The sequence below is a fragment of the Spermophilus citellus genome (genome assembly GCF_964194105.1).
Source record: "Spermophilus citellus genome assembly, chromosome: 5".
Classification (NCBI taxonomy): domain Eukaryota; kingdom Metazoa; phylum Chordata; class Mammalia; order Rodentia; family Sciuridae; genus Spermophilus; species Spermophilus citellus.
The window spans coordinates 164,911,362-164,933,818 of record NC_138186.1 but is presented as its reverse complement, the minus strand read 5'-3'; the positions used below and the strand labels follow the sequence as shown (position 1 = coordinate 164,933,818).

Genomic DNA, 22,457 nt, shown 5'->3' with positions numbered 1-22,457 from the left:
ATAAAGCATATCTGCAACTCATTTCCAAAGGGTTAATTAATCCTTCTACTACATAAGAACCTCTGGAAATCAAGAAGACTGAAAACCAAAAAATGGGTAGAAGAACAGTCATATTAAACTACAGATGACTCTTTTAAAATTTTTTAGTGGTAGTTGTGAAGCCCGATTTAAAAATAGGTACTTAGTGTAGTTAGGTAAATTGGGTCTAATATCGAGTAGATTCAAGAATGAAGGCCATATTGAATGTGGTGCTGAGGATCGAACCCGGGTCGCTCGCATGCCAGACGAGCGCACTACCGCTTAAGCCACATCCCCAGCCCATGAAGGCCATATTGAGAATGGAGTCCAGGGAAAGGGGAATTGAAAATGTCCCCAAGGCCCAGAGCCCATCCCAAGGAAATGTTAATTAAAGCAGCTCCCAGCAAACATGAAGATGCTAATCCAAAAGTCCTTCCTGCTCAGATTACTGCCCACCTGTCCCCCACCCTTTGGGCTTTCCCCACCTACACTGCAAGGTAGGACAAGGACAGGAACTCTGACAGAAATGCGGGAAAGCAGAATGAAGACCTTAGCTATAAAAGAGGGAAGACCTCCCCCTTCCACGGATTCCACCTCTTGGGTCCCCTTCTTCCTCCGGAGAAGTCTTTTCTGCTGTCTTTAATAAAGCTTCTACTTTCCACTCCACACTTGCCTCGGCGTGCTTCTCTGGTGTTATACTTCAGCATCGGGAAGCAAGGACTCGTCACCGGGTACACAGCGCTAATAGTTGGACACAATACCTTTATTTTATTTATTTTTATGTGGTGCTGAGGATCAGACCCAGGGCCTTACATGTGCTAGGCGCGCGCTCTATGGCTGAGCCACAACCCCAGCCCTTAAAGTACTCATCTCACCCATGGGGAAGAACAAATTAACCTTCACCCTGCTTCTATATTTCTGCTGATCTGATAGGTGAGGAATGCTACCCCAACACAGCTTTAAATATACAATTTCACTTCGGGCCGTGGATCTTCAGTGTTGCCCACAGGCCATGTGTTGGAGGCCCGGCCACCAGCTGAGGTGCCAGAGGGAGGTGGTGCAGCCTGCAGGGAGAACCTGAGGGGAGACTGTGCCCTGGAAGGCCCTGGGGGATCCGGCCCCTCCTCCTCCCTTTCCCTTTGCATCACCACACCCTCCTGCTGCTATGGGCTGTCATGCCACAGGCCTAACAGCAACAGGGTCCACCAACGGAGTACTGGAACTGCCAAAACTGTGAACCCAGATAAAGCCAACCTTTCCTAAGTTGATTATCTCAGGTAGGTATTATCGTGCCAGAAAGCGAACACACACTTTGACCCACAAATTTCACCCAGGGAATTCATTCTCTAAACGCACCAGTGCACGTGGACATTTACTGCAGCCACGTGCAGTATCAGAAGACTGGAGGCCACCCAGCATCTACCAACAGGGAGCTGCTTACATCAACCAGGGCACAACACCACCATGGAATACACCAGAGCAGTACGAGAATGAAAAAAAACCTCTGTGGAAACCTGGAAGGAATATACAGCAAGTGAGAAAAGCAAGGTGTAGAACAGGACATAGAGATGCCACTTTTTCACATGTTTTACATTTTCCAGTATTTCCTTAAAGAAATACTCAATAAATAAAACAAGTATTTAATTTTAAATTGGTTACCTAGAAAGAGAGCAGAGAAAAATGAGTGGATAAGAAGAAGGATGACAGTGGGATTTCTTGGTATATTTCTGTTGTCGGTGTAACTGTATGCATGTACCAACAGTCCGAATTGAAATTAAAATGGGAGGGCACCACTTATAGTAACAATAAACAACAAAATAGAAATGAGCTTAAGAAACCACGTACTCAAAAAAATTAAAAATTTGAAGTACTGCCTTGCACCACTATCTAGGATGTGCAGACTCCTGCTGGAAACACTGAGACCCGAGAGGACCTTCCCTGCCCGTCACGAGGCACAAAACCCTCCCAGGGCCAACTCTGAAGCTGGTGAGAGGCCCAACAGAATCTGTACTAAAGGCTGCAGAAGCGTTAACCATATTTCCGAGCTCCTGTTCTGAGTACTGTTGATTTCTCTGCACGTAAATGTGCTATATGTAAACACAGTATGGTTTTATAACAAGGCAATAAAAGGAAAAGTTTAAAATTGTTCCTTTCCTTGACGAAGAGTCTGAGTGCCACGAGTTTTGAAAGTTTCCTTAAAAAATGTGATTATCTGGTATATTTGCATGCATACACGTGCACATAATTATTCAAAAACATATCAGACAGCCAGTGAGAACACAGTGTGTGAAAGTCTTGCACACATCATTTCTGACTCAGTCCTAGGTTGCTCTTATCAGCACATCTACTGCTGCTGAGCTGCAAGGTCACTAATTCATTCCCCAACCTCCAGGCAAAGTACAGCGAAATTTGGCTGTGGCTAAGAAAATAACCTCACCTGTCGTGTTCCACGACTGAAACACTCAGGGTTACTCCAGGTGAACTGGGCTGCACGAAAAAAAGTCACACAAGAAACAGATACCTTTTTCTTTGGGTCCTATGACAGCTCCTCTGACCTTAGGGGTCTACAGAAAGAGAGAGAGCACGTGCTGAACCCTTTTACTGGGGAGAAGCTATTCAAATGAGGCGAGGGGTCAGGTTTGAGGGGGTGGTGAGTTTCATGACGTCTGCTGTCAGATGACTGACTGACATCTAAGGCCACACCCAAAGGCAGAGCAAGAGAATGGAACACACAAAGGGAGTTTTCCATGGACATTCTATCCCAATCAGGGCGAAGAGGTAGGATTACAAAAGAATAGGTGAGTGTAGCTCAATCCAGGGTATGCCCACTCAGAAGACTGGCTGAACTGGGGAAAGATCGAGTCTCGAGTCATGGCACTACTGTGCCAGACTACAGCAATCCTTCAGATCCCCTGGTGCATCAGGACTGGAAGGCGTGGTCCACTCAATGAAGTTCCCCACACTCACCCTCAGCCCCAAATTAAAATGGTTTTATTTCTCCTGACTGTAAAACTACATGTTTACTGTAGGAAAAAACCATTAAGTTGAAAAGCAAAGACCTCCCAATCCCAGACCCGGGACAACTAGTAAAGCCTCACTTCCAGTCACAGTCCTGATCCCCCACCAGCACAGGGCACTGACGCAATGGTTCATTCTTCCCAAGGGTGTGTGTGTGTGTGTGTGTGTGTGTGTGTGTGTGTTTGTGTGTGTAGCATGATTATTATCACCCTAGCAATTGCCAGCCAGCTTTGGAGCCAGACACAGGAGTCCAAATCCCCATTCCACCATTTCGCCAGACTTGAAAACTGTGGCTTAATCCCTTAACCTCTGGTTTCAAATTCCTTAAGAATAAGATAAGGATAACAGCACATGCCTCGTGACACAAATGAAAAATCAAGTAATAAAAATAAGAGAACAGTGACCGCCATAGAGGGCTGTAAGCACTAGCTAGCTCTTGTCAGAATGATGAAGAAATACAAAGAAGCCTGCATTAGTTCATGCTTTGATTTTTCTGAATGTTATATGCACATTTTGCCTATGCTAAAAATTGGCATATGTATTTCCTCTTCCCAGACCACCAAAGATTCTGCAACTATCTCCCCTCCCCCAGTTCAAGGGAAAGTAGAGCCCCTGGCTACTGACTCTCACAAAAGTTGTTTCTGGAGTCTACTATCTCTTGGAATCACATAGGAACCAGACCCTTTCACCCCACTAGCATAGGCATGCTGTGTGGCCTGCAGGGAGGCCCTACATATGGCCCAGGGGTGGGGAGGGCCAAACTCCTAACTCACTGGAGCTGAGGGTAGGAACTCCCCCAGACCCAAACCACAGTAGGGAAGTGACAGTCCTGGGGAGTGCTGGCCCTCTTCAGCCAAAGGGGAAACCAGCATCTCTCATGCATTCTGGCATGAACTAATGCAGGCTTCTTTGTATTTCTTCATCATTCTGACAAGAGCCAAAATAAATATTTTTTTGTGTGCATTATGTATATCTGTTTGTATATTTATGTATGTGTGGTGGGGTATTCCCCCCCCCCCCGCCACCGTACTGGGGATGGAACCCAGGGCTTTGCACATGCAAGGTAAGTTCTCTACCGTGGAGCTGTGTCTCCAGACTCCCTCCCCTTTTTTTGAGACAGAATCTCACCAAGTTGCACAGGCTGGTCTGGACCTTGCAATCCTTCTGCCTCAGCGTATCCCCTACCCCCAGTAGATGGGGTTGTAGGTACACATCATCACATCCAATTATGTCTGTTTTTAAGACTGAGGTAAAGCAGTATGATCCTACCATTCACATTTCAGAGAGCTCTTCCAGGGGGAAAAAAATTAACAGAACACAATCAAAATCACCACCAACAACAACATAAAACTTGTGGAGACAAGGGGAAGAAGTCAAAACAGTTTTAAAGTAGGAAACCACATCTCATAAGCAGAAAACAGAAGTTAAAGTTCTACAAGAAACCTTTGAATGGAAAGAGAAAATATATATTTTATGCTAATAGTGCACAGCGCACTGGGAGTCTCTGTGCACACAGAGTATGTGTCCATGTAGGCACGGATGACAGGGCAAGGCTGATCAGAGTCCTCGGGGAACCACTTGACCCCAATCATTTGAAAAAATATTTTAATAATGAAAACGTAATAAGGAGAGCAATTTTTATGTAAACTGACAAAAAGACAAAAACCAATAGTATCCCTGTAAACTCTGTGCATGTGTACACATTTATATGCATACAATTGGAGGGTAGTCCCATGAGCAGCATAATACAAACCAGAAGAGTTAGCCAAAAGCATAAAGAGCCTTCAGTAAGGAAGCAGGATCAATAATTCACACCATGCTCCAACGACACAGTGCACAAGGTCACGACCTGTCTGTAAACACACAAGTCACCAAGCCCCTGGGGATGTGTTTAAAGAAATTACAAATTCATTTTGCTCAAATGTACCCTCTTCACTTAAAAATGGGCACTTGAAACAAACTATGACTTGAGAAATAGAGAGATAATACTTTATTTTTAGCATCTTTAGACCACAAATCAATAATCAATGGCAGGGACTGTATGTTAAAGATTTTAAACATTATCAGTTTTTAAATTCAAACTCAGCTTAATTTCTGAAATGATACAAACACCTTAAAATATTATTTTCCACAAGAGGTTGAAAACTTTCTTCAAATTACATCATGCCATAAAGTGAATTCCTATTTTAACCATTGTCCCTTTAGTCCTCTGCTAATGCTCACCGGCAGGCACCAGCGAGCCCCTTCCTGCACTGACTGCCTTTTACCGATTACCCCAACAACTCTGCTTAGGTAAAAAGTACCTTATCTCATAAGGATAAGAAAAACAGTCCTCACAAGATTCCAAAGAAATGCTTTCTGTTTCTGTGTACGCAGTGCTTTCAACTCCTCACCTGGACTGAAGTTTCCCTGAATTTCTCAAACAGCACACCATTTCCCTGAGGGCCTGTCTGTGTGCTGGGGAAAGACACGTCCTGCACTGCGCCCAACCGCCACACATGGAGGCAGCAAAAGTGAACTTGTGCCCTGAACTTCAACACCTTTTTCCTACATAACCAATTAACTGAGGGCCTTCTAGAGAATAAAAATAGTGAAAGGTGGAACTGAAGAGGCTACCGTACACATCAAATGGAATAAAGAAAAAGGAGTACGCTAAATGAATAACTCATACTTCAAAATCCAATAGTTAAAACAACCAACAGAACGAAGCCAGGAGTGGTGGTGAGAAGGCTGAGGCAGGAGGAGGGCTGAGTGCTGCGTCCAGGAGTTTGAGACCAACACAGTGAGACCCCCGCCTCCAAATTAAAAAAAAGTAAACTGATCAAGATCAAGTCACAGAAAGCTACGATGGAGTCCCTGTTGGCCAACTTGCCCTTTTAGATCCTGGCCGACAGGGCAGCCAGGAGCCCCTGCAGAAAGGAACCAAGGGGAGGAGCCCGGGTGTCTCTAGCTTGCTGCCTGGAGGCCCTTTCATTTTGACCCAAATGCTGGGAGAGGAAGGAGCCCCAAGCTGGACGCACCTCCTGCTAAGTGGAAGGAAGGGCCAGGGCTCCAGGAGGCAAGGCAGTGGGAATCCACAGGAGACCACCAAGAAACCGGGCGCCTGGGAGCTGCGGGCACTAGACTGCTGAGGGGCAACTCTGCAGGGCCCCCTGGAGACAACCACAGGGGAGCTGCAGACTGTAGGAGCACCAGGCCAGGCAGAGCAAGGGGAGGCCTGTAGTTCCACCTGGCGGGAGGGGGAGCCATCACTGGATCCACCTGAAGTTCTCAGGACACAAGAGGAGGGTTGGCGGGGCCCAGCAGTAGGCGCCTGCGATCAGGCTCTTCTAGATCCCCACCCAACAAAAGTTAGAAATAAGCATTGAAAGAATCAAACTGATTCATAAACACACTTTAATACCTTCTTAAGGGAGAAAAATGGAACTAGACACTCAACAACACCCCAACACAGTACTCTAGTATCCATCAAAAAATTAATAGGCAAGTCAAGAAAAAAATGTGACCCAATGCCAGGACAAAAACATCAATCAATAGAAACAGACCAAGAAATGACAGAGCTAACACAATTCTGGCAGATATTTTAGAATTGTTCTTATAAATATGTTCAAGGTCTTAACAGAACAAATGATCACCATCAGGAGAGAAATGGATGTTATAAGAAAGAACCAAATGGAATGACCAGAGCTGTTAAATGCAATCCATGAAATGAAAAAACATCCTGGACAGGCTTAAGGAAACAATGACCAGTGCACCTAAAGACACAGCTACAGGAACTGCTAACAGAAAGAAGAAAAACTGCTGGGAAAACGAGCAGAGCCTGAGCGATGGGAGACCACAACCCGCAGCCCAACACTCAGGTACTGGAATCAGAAGGAAAGGAGGGGAAACAGAAAAAACGGTAAATAATGGCAAAAATCACCCAACTCATGAAAACTATAATCCACAGATCCTGGAATCTGAATAAACCCCACACAGGAAAAACACAAAGAAAACCACTTAAGTGACATCACATTCAAATTGTAGAATATGAACAAAGAGAGAGAAAGATACAGAGAAACAAAAAATGAAATGACTGCAGAGTTTTCATCAAAAACAGGTCAAATGCCGTCCTTAAGGTGATGATAAATATCAAAAACACCCAACCTAGAATTGGGTATACAGAAAAACATCCTTCAAAACAAGGCGACTGCAGGGTGGGCAAAGCAGTGGGCAGGGAAGGCAGGTGGGGTCAGATAACAGACAACACCACCCTCAGAGAAGATGGGCGCCACAAGGCTCCACAGCCTAGCAGGGTGACCGAAGATCACCACTTATCACACACTTCTCAAAGACTACAAGAGAAGAAGTGAAGGTTCCCAACACAAATAAATAACAATGTCCAAGGAGACGGTATGCTAATTACCCCGATTTCATTACTACACCTAGTGTTTCTGTATTGACTATACTGCACCTGTAAACACCTAACGAACATGTCAATGAAAAATGGTGAAACAGGGGCTGGGACTGTAGCTCAGGGATAGAGTGCTTGCCTAGCATGTGCGAGGCACTGGGTTCAATCCTCAGTACCACATTAAAAATAAAAAATAAAAATTTAAATGGTGAAACAAAGACATCTGCAGACAAAGAAGAACTGAGAGAACTGTCACCAGCAAACTGACACTTCAAAAATGTTAAAGGAAGTTCTTTAACCAAGAAGAAAATGACACTGGATTCAAACCTGAATCAGCACAAAAGAGCATAAAAATTGGCAAATATTGGGCCATGTTTTAAAAGAAAACAACATTGTTTAATTTCTATAAACAAGAACTGATTTTTTAAAAAAACAGTAAGAACATATTGTGAGATTTATAATACTGAGAAATAAAATGTGTGACAAAAACAACACAGTGCACAGGAGAGGGAAACGAAGTCCTCGGTGGCCGAGTTCTCACAGGTGAGGCGTCATCGCATTTTCAGAGTGAGAACGTGTTCAGACACAGATGACCACTGTGCACCTGTGAGCCATCGTGGGCAGAGAGGGAGGGAGGCTGGGGAGGAGGGCAAGAATAAGCGGAAGGACATGTGTACGGCTAATAAGCCAATGACAAAGACATCGAGGAATACTAAAAACAGTTCAAAAGGAGGCAAGAGAAAAATGAAGCAAATGATAGATGAGGGAAAACTAGAAAAAATACTAAGACGGCAAACTAGAACCACATTAAATCAGGAGTCATGCCAAACGTGAACGGCCAAACACTTCAATAGACAGGCAGATGGTTAACTTGATAAAAAGGAGGGCCCCCCTCTATGCTAGCTACAAGAATGCACTTTTAGTATGAAGAGACCGAAGACTTAAAGGTAAAATAATGACAAAAGCAGGAAAACAGGAAACGTAGGATACTGCTGCTGGGCTCCAGCTCACAGTAGGATCCTGGCTAGGGCAGAAGCAAGCAGACACATCTTTCTACCAGGACTGACCCTATCTGCCTAGGTGACTGGCTGCATTAAACACCTGCCTAGCGGAACCAAGGTTCAGGGTCTCTGGACACCTGCACAACCTGACTCTAGATATGTGAGGAAGCAGCAGAGAGGCAGGTGGACACCACTCCAAAACCGCCACACAACTACGAGAGGGGAGCAGAGAGGAAGGAGGGTGATAAGGGGTCCTTTTGAGGATGATAATTAGTTCTAGAAAAGGTCAATTTAATGAAATAATACTATAAAAAGTACACAACTGTTTAATAAAAAATCAGTGGGCAAAAAATCTTTAGCCTCAGAAAAGATGGAATAGTGGGTCTTGCATTTATCCTCCTGCTTTAAATAACCCAAACACTGGACCCAATAACTTTAATACCAAGTACAAGCACTCACAGAAGTGGACAACAGACAGCAGAAGACAGAAACCTGGAGAAGGGGGAAATGAGGCAAGCCCAGGAACTGCCCCAGTTTATTACTTGGACAAGTCTTCAGGGCACAGTACACAGAGGGTCACCCGGATGAAGTCTGTCACTCTCTCTGCAGAAGGGACTTAGGTTGGGAGTCTGGGGAGGCCAAGAAGCCGAGTTCACATAGAAGAGGATGGGAAGAATGTGTTCTGAGGCTCAGTGGATGGACCTGAGTCTCTAAGTGGAAACTGACTGCCACAGGCATGCAAGAGAAGTGCTCAAGGGTGGAGAGAACCACCAGGAGGAGGTGGCAGCCACGCCGGAAACTCGGTGACACACAGTCACTGCCCGCGTTATTCAGACAGGTACCCCTAAATAGTAGGTACCTTAATAACTGGTACCCCTTAACAGCCCTTCACTAAAAGTTGCCCTGATCTAACCTTCAAAGCAAAACTTACAAAAAAGCATCAAAAGAACTGAACTATTTCTAAGTATCTTATCTGTATCCCAGAACACAGATCAAGAATGTTTTGAAAAATACATGATTATCCAGAATCCGAAAAGTAAAAATTCACCATGTCTACCATCCACCAAAAACTGCCTGGCATGAAAATATCTCCCAATGAGAAAGAAATCCACTGAGACAGAATACACCAAAATGTCTATCATCTGTGATAATAAAAATATTAGCATAAATTAGATATTATAATAAACATTGAACTAAATTAAGTAAACAACAAGTAAAAACAACAATAAGCCTATGATAACAAAGAACTCTAAAATTTATTTTTTAAATGATCAAAGTCTGTCACAGAGCAAAATATCCATTTACTACAATGTGTATGCACGAGGGTAAAGGTATTTTAGAAACACCTGGAAGAACACGTACACAATAATTAAAAACACACTGACAGCAGCAAAGGAAGATAAAGAGGGTTTTAATCTTTTACTCTAGATACTTCATATATTTGGACTTTTTTCTTTATGAACATATGAATTGTTTGGGTACTTTAAAAGAAATTTATTCACTGAAAAGAGAAGATAATAGCTACAACAAACTCAACCTTAAACTAAGGATAGTATTTGTTCAATTAAAATCTACTGAGTACTTTAATACCAAGTACAAGTTACCTAGAAACAATTATTGTTTAGTAATAAAAGTTTGCTTATATGTTTTATCTAAGTCAAAAACTTTATTACTATATTATATTCTTATATATTGGGGGCATTTTTGCAGCCTTCAGTAAGCAAAAAAGCTGCATGACTACAAACTCTAGTACAGTGTGTATAATGTAGTATCATAGTAAAGAAATCAAGTCACAGAGATGAGGGTAACAAAGTGGCAAAGTCCCAAAAAGGACTTTAAATTCTGAGAATTATAACCTAATACAAAGAAGTTTTTGAAGTTTGCTAATTTAGACATTTCATGATTTCAAACTAATTTCCACCTCAGTTAGTTCAAACGACTGTGGTTTTAGAGTTTTATGAAATTCTGACATACCTCTTTTAAACCACTGGAGTCAAACAAAATGAACGGTTGGTGAGAATGTAGAATGGTACAGCCAGTGTGGAAAACAGTTTGGCAGTTCCTCAAATCTAACACAGGCAGGGCATGGTGGCACATGCCTGTAATCCCTGCAACACTGGAGGCTCAGGCAGAAGGATCACAAGGTCAAGGCCTACCTTAGCAACTTGATGAGGCCCTGAGCAACTCAGTGAGACCTGTCTCAAAATAAATTTAAAAAAAAAAAAGGTCTGGGTATAAAGTACCCCTGGATTAAATCCCTGGTAATCCCCCACCAAAAAAAGTTTAACACAGAATGACCATTTGATCCAGGAATTCTACTCCTAGGTATACGCCCTCAGAGAACTAAAAGCAGGGGCTCAAACAGATACTTGTATGATAATACTTGTGGCAGCATTACTCATAAGAGTCAGAGGTGAAAGCAATCCAAATTTCCATTAACAGATGAATAAATATACAAGATATATGGCATATTATTCAACCATAAAAAGGAATGAAATTCTGATACATGCCACAACGTGGATAAGCCTTGAAACATGCTAATTGAAATAAGCCAGACATAAGAGGATAAATAATATGAGAATCCACTTATTTGAGGTATTTAGAGTAAGTATCAGTTACCAGGGCCTGGGGGGAAAGGCAACAGGGAGTTAATGTTTAATAACAGCACACAATTTCTACTTATGATGATAGAAATTTCTGGAAATAGGTGGTGGTCATACAACACTGAATGCACCTAATGTCACTCATTAAACTAAAAATGGTTAAAACAGTAAAAATTCATTATGTGTATTAAAAACTGTTTTTAAAAGTCTACAAGTAAGTAAAAATATACAAATGTGAAAAATGAATGGTACCCTAATTTCATTTTCTTCCTTCTGGAACACTCACCACATTTACAGCAGTTCTGCAGGAAAAAAGTCAAAGAAACTAAAACATGCTCTCCAAAGTGGCTGTCAGAGCCTCAGGAAGGGTAAAATACTTAAATACAGCCACCAGGCATGATAAAGCAGACATGCTCAGCTTAACTCTGAGAAAACACTGTCAGGTTTTTGCTGTAGGGCCCTCTTAGGGGTTACAGGTAAGCACATGACCCTGACTCCAACTCTGAAAAAACAGAGGAAGAAAGAAACCCAAAAAGAAAGCTCCCCCAGCACACTCCAGAGAATATGCTCTGACCCTCCTGACCTCTGGGTCAGTCCTTTCCATCTACTCCTCCGACCTCTCCCTCCTGTCAGCTTCTAAGCTGCTGTCTATTCCACATCTTTAAAAAGGAAAAAAGACTTCCCTCCAGGGCCGGGGCGGTGGCTCAGTGGCACAGCGCTTCCTAGCGTGGGTGAGGCACTGGGTTCCATCCCCCGCACCACATAAAAAAATAAATGAAATAAAGGTATTGTGTCCATCTACAAAAAATAAATAAATAAGAGACTTCCCTCCACCCCATCCATTCCTCTGCCTTCTTTTAATCTCAAGAAATCAAATTTCAAGAAAAACTGTCAGCATGCCATGTCCGCACTATCCAAACCTCACTTCTTGGTCAGGTTTTGTCCTCACATGGCCTTGAGATGGCCCAGGCCAGCTCTCATCCACCTTGCCCTCACCACCATGTGTGAGACGGGGTCCATCTCTTCCTCCTCAAAACACTCTCCCCTCCCCAGGCCGGTTTCTGGCTCCCTTTCCCCTTCCCTTTTCTTCTCAGGCTTCTCTTTGGAGATGGGCCATGCTGTCAATGTCCATGTCCCCCACAGTGCCCTTCTGACTCTACATACCACCCTAAAGGCTTCTCTTGCCATATTCATACTGAGGAATTCCAATCTATTTTCCATTCAACAGGCCCAGAAATGACTTCATCAGCACTCCACCACAAAATCCACTTTCCCTACAGGGTTTCCCAGTGCAGCTGGAGCCTCACTGTCCACCAAGTGCCCCAGAAAGAAACCTCAGTTATTCCTGACTCCTTCCCTCACTCCCTTCCACATCTAAGAAAGGCCTGACAAATCTACTTTCCAAACACTTCTAAAATCTGCTCACTTCTCTCCATCCCAAGTATGAGTCCCAGTCTAAGTCATCATCAGCTTTTTTCTTCACTTCAAAAGCTTCCTGCAAACCCTCCACACTAACATGCCTCACCACAATTCTTCTTCTATTTTGTAGCCAGAAGTATCTTTCTAACATGTAAACTGAGGGTCCCTCTCTTGATTAAACCCTTCAGTGCTTCCTTAAGTTCTTACAGTAAGGTCTAAGCACCATCCTGGACACACAGTTGTGTCCACACTTACTTGTTCACTAAATAAACTACGTCTAAACATTACTGAACATGGTTATAAGCAGGGTGACTACATATTGCAATCTATCTAGGCCAGTCCCAGTTGGGGCCTATTGTCTTGGTGCAATTCACAGCACCTTCTTTTATCCTCAAAAGCATTTCATTTGGACTAAAAAAATTCTATTGACTACCTGAACACCTCCATGTTCCAGTCACTTACCACCTCACCTTCAATTACCAACTCCAGACTCAAGGAACCACCTTCAACTCCATCAACATGCCACGCCTCTCCCTCTAGAGGCACCTCCCTTTCCTTAATTGCCTACAAACTCCACTTGTCTCCCAGGTTCTAGGTTTGATTTCATGTGTTAGGAAGCATCTTCCAACTGCTAACATCTGCTGTCCCTCCAGTGGATAGCTTTAGAACACTACACTGTACTGTGACTCTTATTTACATTTTTACATTGTCTAACTTTAAGTCCCGTTTCTACCTTGTTCCACATAGTACCTGATACTCTAGCCACGAAAGTTATTTGTTAAATGAATGAATTATTAATCCATTTGCCACATAGCACAAAGTCTACTACCTAACAAGTGCTTAGAGCGTTCACTAATTAAAAATCATGCCATTGACAAACTTACCTAATTTTTAATTAGTTCAGTTTTTAAAATACAGAAAGTATAGTTTTCTCGAGATGAAAAAATTTATTTAGTTCAAGTTTACTGGCCCACTTAACAGAACCAGCATGCAGCACTTTAACAGACAATCATAAAACTCTTAAATTTATAAGTTGTATTTTGCAAAATGCCAATGCCTATCCCATACATTTCTTAACTATACTGTTTCTCAATCTTTTCCATGGTTTGAGGGAAATTTCTCCCCATATCCTTGGTTTTCTGCTTAAAGCCATCTGAATCAATTTTTAAATTCCACATTCCTCTGGAAGGCTGTGTGGGTGCTCAGGCTGATGATGTGATACAAGATGGAGGCCTTGGAGGCCCCTATGCACTCAGTTAATCTATCCACCTGGAACAGACTGCTGTTAGGCACTGCACCAAATGGGAGAGAAGCAAGCAGGTCCCATCCTTCCCTCAGAAACCCTCATTTTATTAAGAAGAGACAGCCAATCAACACCCAGGGTCATCCCAGGTTGTGAGAAGTGCATTTAAGGTGATGTGATGAGGTGATGTGACACAGGAGGCCTCATTCAGGCTGAGGCCTATGGAAGGGTGAGAGCTAGCCAAGTGGAGAACAGGGACAGGAGGAAGTGAGGCTGAATATGGCAGAAGGAAGCCCAAGTGCAAAAGCCCAGATAAGGGCTGTGTATGGCCCGATGGGAAAACAACTCGGAAGCCAAACAAAAAGGGGTTGCTAAATTAACATCTTATTTTTAGCAGGGCTTCCTTGCTTTATTCTATACAAGTACACTAGTGTTCAGAGAAAGGGGGACATGGTTTGCATATCCCATGAGTAAAATTTACTGAAAAGCAACTTTTAGGACTTAAGTACTACTAAAAGCATTTGAGAAGATATTTAATGTGTGATGTTGAATTCCAGTCCTCCCTCCTGAGCCCACAGTAGAAATGACTAATCTCAGCCCATTTTAGTCCTTCTCAGCAATGCCATCTCTGCCCCCAAAGCTCAATAATCAAAATGGATAAAATACAAATTTTTTTTCAATTAGAAAATTCTTTAAGATTCTCTATAAAATTGAGATATTCAAGTTTTCCCACAGTTCTTAAGTTAGGAAAACTTTAGCCTGATAATTTTTCATGGTCCTTCATTTGTAAGTATTACACACTCTCCTGAGTTTCATCAAACCTGAAAGTTTAATTATTAAGAAGAACCTTTCCTCAATGACTCAGGTCATGGTCATACCCATAAATTGGAAGGGGGGGGGGGTGTAACGTAAAAGACAATGAAGAGTCACTCTAGGCCTTTGCCTTTATATAGGACAAATGACAGGGTTATATTAGATGATCTTCAAGTCCCTTTGGATTGATTTAAAGTATTTAAGAATGCAACTTAAGTGAAATGTATAGATCTTTACAATGAAGCTACTCAAAATGACACTTCTGCTTAAGGTCATGTAGCTGGAATACCCATGCAGCTGAATTAAATGAGGAGTACCAATCCGTTTTAAATGATTCTTTTAAAAAAAATTGTGTGTGTGTGTGTATTTTTAGTTGTATATGGACTCAATCCTTTATTTGTTTTTATGTGGTGCTAGGATCAAACCCATGCCTCACACTTGCTAGGCAAGTGCTCTACCACCGAGAGCCACAACCCCAGCCCCTTAAATGATTCTTGAACTAAGGCCAGTCTTCTTAACTAGGACTGACTTTTTATCAGCACTTCCCCTTGAGTCAATTTCTCTTCTAGATCAACATAGCTAACACAAAACTCACCACATAACTACAAGTGGTTTTTGTTGCATTACAACTGTAAGGTTAGGGAAACCAAAAAGTAAGACGGCCAAAGAGAATTAAGTTAGAAAATCCACAATTTGAAGGGCTAGCTTAAAATTTATTATACAAAAAATGGAAAATTGAATTAGACTTGGTCAAAGGAAGAGATTCTGGCTATATCTAAATGAGTGAGGGTTCATTATATGCAAAGACAGAGAAATCAGAAGACCCTTGTGTGTGGGCACTTCCTAGACACCTACACAACAGGACATATACTCTGACCAAATTTTGCCAAAGTCTCTTTTTTTTTTGTCCAGTTGATCCTTCCTGCAAACAAACACACCTTACAAAGGAGGGAAAACCAAGTAGACAAGGAAAGGTGAAGAGGCACTAGGCATCTCTGGGTGTGAGGCACTCCACATGTCCTTACTTAAATTCTGAACAACCCTAAGGAGGTGGTAGTACTCAGTTTCACAGGAGAAATATCAGCTCACACCAACTACACACAACACCCCTATCTGGAAGCAGAAGACCGTCAGATGCAAGGAATGGAAAGTGATCCTGTTTGTGCCACCTCTCCTGCAATGCCTGTGACTACAGGACCCTACCACCACCCTGCTCCACTATCCTCCTACGTGAACCTTTCCTCTTGTCCAAGTCCAAGCAATTGTGCACTGCTGCAGGAGGCTCTCTTGATAACTCAGTTGACATGTCATACACCAAAAGCTACTAATGACTCATTACGCTGGGATCAAGTTCAAATTCATTTCCTTGGCATTTAAGATTCCTCATGGTCTAACCCCACCCTAAAAATCTAGTCCAAACTCCACTCCACAATGCTAAGTCTCCTTCTAGATCATTCTCCCACTAAAACACACTAGATGAACACTCCAGCGAGCTCACAACATTCAGGCCCCTTCCTCCCTTTCCTGCCCTCCCCCACATTTCGTTGAGGTTTCCATCCCTGTGAATCAGGAAGGCAACCCCAAGTCCAGCTGCAGGGAGAGATGTACACCTGATTAGCCCAGGGACAGTTCGCAGGAGCGGGGGCAGGATGAGGTTTGGATATTAGGTATCCCTTAAAAGCTCACGTGTGGAACAATGCAAGAAGGTTTAGAGAAGTGATTGGTCATGACAGCCTTAAACCAATCAGTGAATTAGTCCCTGATGGGATTAACTGAGTGTCAGCTGAACGTAGGGACGGTGTGACTAGAGGAGGTAGGTCATTGGGAATGTGCCTTTTGAGTATATATTTGGTATCTGGTGAGTGGAATCTCTCTCCACTTCTTGATCATAATGTGAATCACTTCCCTCCCTGACACTCTTCCGCCATGTTGTTCTGCCTCACCTTCAGCCCTGAGGAATGGAGTCAGCTATCTAGGGACTGAGACCTCTGAAACCATAAGCCCCCACATAAACTATTCCTCCACTAAAATTGTTCTGGTCAGACTTTTAGTCACAGCAGCGAAAAAGCCTTAGATGATTTGTTACATTCCTTGTTTGGGCACTATTCTGCCCACACAAGTTTAGCATCCCTAGAGCTAATGTAACTGGCTCTGGCATAATTACAGATGAGGATCCACAGCTAAATGATCAATCTGCTTGGAAGCAGTGACACTGGAATGGCAGCACAGGACTGTGGTGGGAAAGCCTAGCTTTCTCCAGTATACCACAATGGCTCCCAGCTCTTAAAATCACTTCCTGAACACGTGCCACTTCACAGGTGTATGAAGACCCACAAGAGCAGTCACTGTCCCAAGGGTAACAAGAAAGGAATGTTTACAGTATCATGCACAAAAAAGACCAGGCTCTGGGGGAAGACAACCTCTCCATAGGCATGGAGGAGATCCTGCCCAGGATGGGCACAGGCAGAGCCCTCCAGCCCTCCTGATGGGAATCTTGCATTTGGTTTAGCATGGTGTTGTAGAGTTGGGTTTCTTGTTTGTTTCTGCTTTGGTTTCCACCCACTGTCTTAACACAAATCCCAAAGACTTAAAAAACAGAGATTACGTTTGTTTTTATTTTATTTCTTTTTATACCTGATAGTAAACCTAGTTATTTTAGTGAAAATTATAAATACTGAACATAGGCTAAATTGAAGTACCCAGAAAGATTATATTCTGACACCAGCAGCAGAGTATTTTTTTTCCCAAAAAATTAGCTCGCTCTTCACTTGTTAGGTGGAAGGCAGGAGAGCCCCCAGCCAGAGAACTGTTGGAGGGGGGGGGGCCCACACGGGTCGGCTCCTCTAAATGTAAAGCACTATGGACCACTGCTTCTTTTATAAAATAGAAAAATGATACCACCATACTATTTTAGTAAACTATATTAATTGTTTTTTAAAAGTAATCTTCTAAACTCTATTTTCACCAAAAATGTGCATTCTGACCATTTTATAAATCATAACTTAGCACAAGGATGGTGATATATTAAAGGAAGTGGATTGAGTTACAATGAGGAAAAAAATACTGAATTCAACATCTGCCATCAGTTCTTTACAAAGCTATACTACGTTAGAGTTATAGTCTAACCTAAGTAAACCCAGATAGTCACAAATCACAAAAATATGACTCATTAACAGGAGAGAAGTACACAGCCTTATCCCACATTAGCAGCTTACCAGATTTACCACCACCCTCTGCTCTATATGAAGCATGGAGCGGCCTGGATTCAGCACCACAGGCTGATAAACAAGGTAATGTGATCCCACCAAGGGAAGCACAAACTTACCAAGAACCAGTTGGTAAACCTGTTTATGCCAGGTGTGCTAACTTTTGTAGCTATGCAACTGAACTACTGCATTAGCTAATGAAATGAGTGTGAAAGAGTAATTGTAGGAAATCTAAATAGAATGTTTTGAGAAAGCTTGGTAAAGTTAAAAAATAAATAAATCGCTAAAAAGCTTACTGTCAAAATTAGTTGGGACAAGTTAAAATAAAAGGGAAATAATTATTAAGAATCTAGGATTCTGCTCCTGTAGACTGTAGTCTCAGGTGGCGGCCAAGACCGCAGCTGAGGGTTGGCCGCCACTATTGCCTCCACTACCACCACCAGGGATCAGGAGCCATGGCAAGATGTGGGTTTTTGGTTACAGATCCCTGATCTGGAATGGGGACAACCCCTATGGGGACAAGCTGGTCGGATACATCACAAACTACACCAGTCGCTTCTGGCAGGGTAGCACCGACCACTGCAGGGTCCCGGCAAGCCATGAAGAGTCATGACTCTTGTTGAAGATTGTGGGGGTTGTGTATGGGATGTTGCTTACACACTGCCAGTAGGAAAAGAAGAAGAAATAAAAGCATACCTTATTTCGGAGAAAAAAGGCCAAAGAAACGTAACAGTCATTTTTTATCCAAAAGATCCCACAACAAAAACATTCCTAATTATCTTGATCCTGCCCCCCTGGAAGACACTGCTGAACAGATTTTTAATGCAGCTTGGCCAAGTGGAAGAAATACAGAGTATCTTTGTGAGCTTGCAAATTCTATTTGAAGACTTATACCAGAAGATGCACATGAGCATCTTTTCTCCTTGGAAAAATTAGTAAAGGAACATTTAGAAGAAAAACAACCTCAGTTGCATATAAAGATCTAATCATTAACTTATTCAAATAGAGCATTTAGTTTTCAAAGAATAAGTTCAGCACACAAAGGCAACATTTTGGTTTACTTGAAGATCTTATTGTTTTTAATGTTATAGCCAGGATATCATCTAAATGCATAATTTAATTGCAAGTATCTTGAAACATATATTAGGAAGACTGAAATACAGAGAAAGAAAAATTCAAGTTTTAATAATATAATGATTTCCTAACTATACGATATTGAACACTTGGTCATCACAAGTGAGTTCTTTAGAAATATACAAAGTACTCACTTCAGCAGTACATACACTAAAATTGGAACAATACAGAGAAGATTAGCATGGCCTCTGCACAAGAATAACAGGCAAATTTGTGAAGCATTCCATATTTTTAAAGAAGCAAAATATAGAAAAATACAAAGACTTGGTTCGATTCTTGTTTGTATCAGAGTAAAAATAATCTTTTTTCATTTCATAATACTAATTTGAGGTTATAGAGAATTAAGCCAAAAATCCAATATATTATAAGATTAAAAAAAAACACTAGGATTCTATACTCACAATGATTAAAAAAAAAACTAGGATTCTATACTCACAATGATTTGAAACTCTTCCAATTCTTTCTTTAAAAGAAACTAAAAATGGGAAGAGTAGGCAAGGCACTGAGTATGGATTCCAGAGATGGATTCCTTTATTCGAAGACATGGCTTTCTACCTAAGGACTGGTGGACCAATGCATGTTTATGTATTTGTATTTCATCTTCCATCTTCCTTTTCACCAACTCTGCAACCCACCACAGGCGCCATTTGGAGGAGAGTGGCCAGGCTCATTGTCCACTTACAACATAATAAACACACATAATCCGGCTCCTCCAATCGCCACAACTCCCTCCTACTGTTGGCACCACCAAGCCACAGGGAAGAAGTTGTAAGAGGGTCTTGTCCCCTGAGGATTGCTAAATGCAAGTCCCTATTTTTGGAAATATGTATTAAAATATTTACCACAAATTGTCTAAACTTTGTTTCAAAATAATGAGGGAAGAGAAAGATACGGGGGTTTAGAGGAAATGGAATGGGCCAGGAGTTGATGGTTGTTGAGGCAGCTAAAGGGTCCAGGAGATTCATGGTACTGCTCTACTTCTGCCTGTCTGAAATTTTTATAAATAGCTAAAATAAAAAATACTGAATTATGCCAAATTGTTGATAGATGATATCTTAAGAATTCACAGACCGTTCTACCTAAGGACTGGTAGATCAATGCATGTTTATGTATTTATATTTCCTCTTCAACCTTCCTTTTAAAATACAAACAATATAAAATTCCACTAACATTTTATACTTAAAAAAACAAAACAAACAAACAAACAAAAAACTCACTGAAAGGATCCAGGGAAGAAGAATCCTAAGCCAGGACCATCCTAGGCTATTCTCCTAAGCCCATGGGAACGCTGTGACCCAACTCTCATTATTCCAGCTCTTCTTGGGCTGCTCCACTCAAGGCTGGGAAGCTTTGGAAAATTTATACCTTAGCCAATCCCAAAAAACCAAATGCCGAATGTTTTCTCTGATATAAGGAGGTTGATTCATAGTGGAGTAGGGAAGGGGAGCGTGGGAGGAATAGACAAACTCTAGATAGGGCAGAGGGGTGGGGGGGAGGGAGGGGGCATGGGGGTTAGAAATGTTGGTGGAATGTGATGGACATCATTATCCAAAGCGCATGTATGAAGACACGAATTGGTGTGAACATACTTTGTATACAACCAGAGATGTGAAAAATTTGTGCTCTATATGTGTAATATGAATTGAAATGCATTCCGCTGTCATAAGAAACTAGCAGGCAGTGGTCCTTTTCAGGAGAGGGATGCCATAGTTCTGACTGATGACAGGTATTTTGACCTCTGCCTGAAGTCTGGCAGTCTGAAACAGCACTCCTGTCTGGTGGACCCTGGGAAACTTAACAGAATGACAACAACACCTAGAGGGCAAAGGGTCTGATGGCCATGTGCTTACTTTCAGCAAGTCCAGGAGGCAAGATCTGAAATTTTCCATTAGGGAGAATCTCAAATTAAGTAACAGAGGTGTGTGTGTGTGTGTGTGTGTGTGTGTGTGTGTGTGTTTGGGGAGGGTCTCCTTAAACTTTTTTTCAACTGATTTGACTTAAGATTCTCCTAATGTGTAAAAGGTTAATCTATCAATCCCTTTAAAACTCTCTCACTGACTGAATTAAATGGAGCACAGGATTTTCCCAGTGTGGTTTTAATTAGATACAATCAATTAAATTTTAAGAAGGAAAAAAATAAGATCTAAATCCAACATCAAAGTAAACAGAGCATTAACTCCCTGGAGTTAGTTCTGGCAAACTGGGGGAAGGGAGGAAGGGAGGGAAGGAGAGAAGGAGGCAGGCCTGTGGGTGTGGTGGAAACCCTCCAGGGTTCACACTGCTACATCAGTTCCAAGGCCCCCACCACTCCCTACTGGCCAGCCACCTCCCCAAGCCCAGCTTCCTCTCCAGACATGGCACCTGCTCATTCCTTAGGCCCACACCTTCCTTCAGGTCTCTACCTGTCACCTTCCCTTTAGGGATCCTTGGCCACGACTACCCTCCTGCCCACACACCCCGCCTTACTGACCCTGTGGTTGGCCATCCACCTGCACTGGAACACAGCTCATGAGCACAGACTTTTGTCTGAGGGCAGGGCTTTTAACATGGCTTTCTTCAGTGCTGTATTTTTAACATTTCAACAGTTTCTGGCCCAAAGCAGATGTTCAACAAATTTACTGAAAGAAAAAAACAGCATGATGATCTTCTACCAAGGGGACCCATGAGATTTGCTCTCTGTGAACTCAGTATACGGCTCAGCTCAGCTAAACACATATAGGAATTATAGAGTTTTTAACAATGCCAGTGTACGTTTCAATCTCACTCATACTCTTGTCCTCTAGGCTTCTAAGGACTTGCCTTGTTTTTATCTTGATTTGATGTGTGAGAGTAATTTACCAGAATTAACAAAACACTGAGGCAAGAGCAAAGGGATCAAACACAAACAGCCAGACACCAAGATGTGGGTAACTGAGTTAAATTTCAGGCAAATAAGGAAAAGCAAGAAGAAACATTCTCACCTTTACAAGAGTAACTTGAAATCATTAAAAACTGGTTTCACTCCCCAATCTGAGGTGTAACAGATCCTAGTTTATATTTTATTTTTATAATAATATGAAAATCACCACCCAACCATAGCAACTATTCCTTGCTACAAAGCCAGACACTCTGATAAGTCTATCATGTAAAATGTTACTTAATTCTTAAAATAAATTTGGCAGAGATGATACTTTTTAAAATGTTACTTCTTCATCGTTAGCTTCTTTATTTTTAATCCCACCTCTCCACCCCAAACCAGCAAAGCCCACAGCCTTGAGAGAAGGGTGTGACGAGGTAGAAGCCACAGTCCTGACTTGGGTTTCCAAGGCCTACGACAGAAAGATCTCTAGGTCCAGAAATACTGAAAAGAAATACTGAGAGAAATACTGCAAAAGAGGCAGAACACAGGCATGTCTTACCCACCCCACCTGTGTCCCAGCCCCCAAAGCCTGGAAAGGCAGTGAGGAAAAGAGAGCATGGCTGATACCGTCTGTATGCATTTTAACCACAGAACTGCAAATAAGAAGAGGCTGCACAGTCTGTAAGAATGTTGGCTCATCCCTGAAATCTCACCAGTGTAAGCTCTGGGGACCACAAACCAGGGACAGTACCAAAAATGTGCCAGGCATT

The 22,457-nt window shown here is 42.2% G+C and overlaps 1 protein-coding gene and 1 pseudogene across 2 annotated transcripts in view; one reads left to right on the top strand and one right to left on the bottom strand.

Moving 5' to 3' along the window:
- Nucleotides 1-22,457, bottom strand: part of SNX9 (sorting nexin 9) — a 103,022-nt gene that overhangs the window by 67,820 nt on the left and 12,745 nt on the right.
- LOC308649799 (glutathione-specific gamma-glutamylcyclotransferase 2-like) lies at nt 18,178-18,692 on the top strand (annotated as a pseudogene). Its single transcript has one exon. The product of its transcript is annotated as a glutathione-specific gamma-glutamylcyclotransferase 2-like (transcript).